Genomic DNA, 1,713 nt, shown 5'->3' with positions numbered 1-1,713 from the left:
GTCTTGCTTACAAAATGGCTCTACCTCAAGAAGACAACAAGTTAAATCGTTACTGTACATTTTGGAAGAATGGTCTTCATTGGTTTAATGGTCATGGTGTAGGATCACTGGTAGAGATTGTGGATGAGAGCCAGTGTGTACTAGTAATGATGTCCTGTAAGGAAGGTTACAGTGACAATATGGTGTCTCTAAGAAGAAATGTGATAGGAGAGGTAATGAGTGTTTATAAAGAATCTTGTCCCAGTCTAGAAGTAAAAGAGTTAGTTATTGATTCTAAAGAAATAGCCTATCCTGTGAATACACCAAGAGAAAGGACAGTGTATAGTGTAAAAGCTGTACTCTCAGCAATTAAGGAAGGAAGACCATTTCTTGTGACTGATAAAGGACATAAAGAAATAAAGAAGATCCTTTCTAATGAATCATTATCAGATATTAGTAACCTGTCACTATTAGGAGGACGTGATATTAAGGTAAGTATTAAAACACACACAAAAACTGTTTGATACATAATAACATGCAAGCACCAATAATCAAAAGGTCGTAATTATTATTTTTACTATCAAACTACTCAGTCGTTGTCATAATTGTGGGTTATCATTGTGTGGCTTTTACTACTGTTTGTACTTGTACATCTGTTAAACTCACCTTTAGTGACAAATATGAGTTATATCATCATATTATTGTATAGGAATTGATTGAAATGAGTGAAGAATCCATCACAGTAACTACAACAGAGCTAGGTATGTTATGATATGTAGTGTGAGCGTAGACTATAATTGTTTCATATTAATACTCTTTCACACTGCACAAACGAACTGTGTCATTATATAGAGCCAACAATTGAAAAGGTCATATCAGCTCCAGATTACTCAGCCACACAGATCAGTAAGTCCAATGATGATCAACAAAAAGGTATAAGCACTCACTGTCACTAGTTTCACATTATTTATTTATTTATTTACTTATAATACTGTAGTTATATTGACTATCAGGGATCTGGTTGAGATATTACGAGTTTTAAAAGATGGTAACTTTCAAACTATCAAATGGTTTGATCTTGGTCTCTACTTGGGTCTAATTCATGATGATCTGAAGATTATTGAGGATAACTATCCACGAGATGCTAAGCGATGTCTCAGAGAATGTTTAGCATTATGGCTCAAAGATGATACTGAAGCAACATGGGACAAACTAGCTATTGCTGCTGGTGAAGTAGGAGAGACATCAGTTGCTGAATATCAAGTCAGATTGCAATTAATTATAATAGTTATTATTGATTATTAATAGGATCAACAAAGTTAAGAGCTTTAATGATTTTGAAAAAGGAAGTCCCAGTTGGTCATCATTAGCTATAGCACTGGATACAATAGAAGAAAAATCTATTGCTTCTTATATTAGAGATAAATATTGTCCATCCAATTAGTTGATTGAACTACATGTTGCTCATCTGTTTAGTTGTTTTATTTGATAAATTATATATTTAAAGATTAAATGAACAAGACAAAGCAAGCCAAGCTGAGCATTATGTGGGCAAGCCAAAGCAAGCCCTAATAAGAGGAAAAAGCAGGAAGGGACTAAATCGCTTCTGTCTGTCTGTACAGGTAGTTGAAAGTTGCAAATAAATCATAAAATGCGATAATTTTATTTTTCAATTATTTACTTTTTTAAAAGCTCCAGCAGCAATTTCCCTAGCTCTTCTCATCAGTGATATCT

Source organism: Amphimedon queenslandica, unplaced genomic scaffold (genome assembly GCF_000090795.2).
Source record: "Amphimedon queenslandica unplaced genomic scaffold, v1.1 AMPQUscaffold_12616, whole genome shotgun sequence".
Lineage (NCBI taxonomy): Eukaryota > Metazoa > Porifera > Demospongiae > Haplosclerida > Niphatidae > Amphimedon > Amphimedon queenslandica.
The sequence above is the reverse complement of the archived record's forward strand: the minus strand, read 5'-3'. Positions refer to the sequence as shown.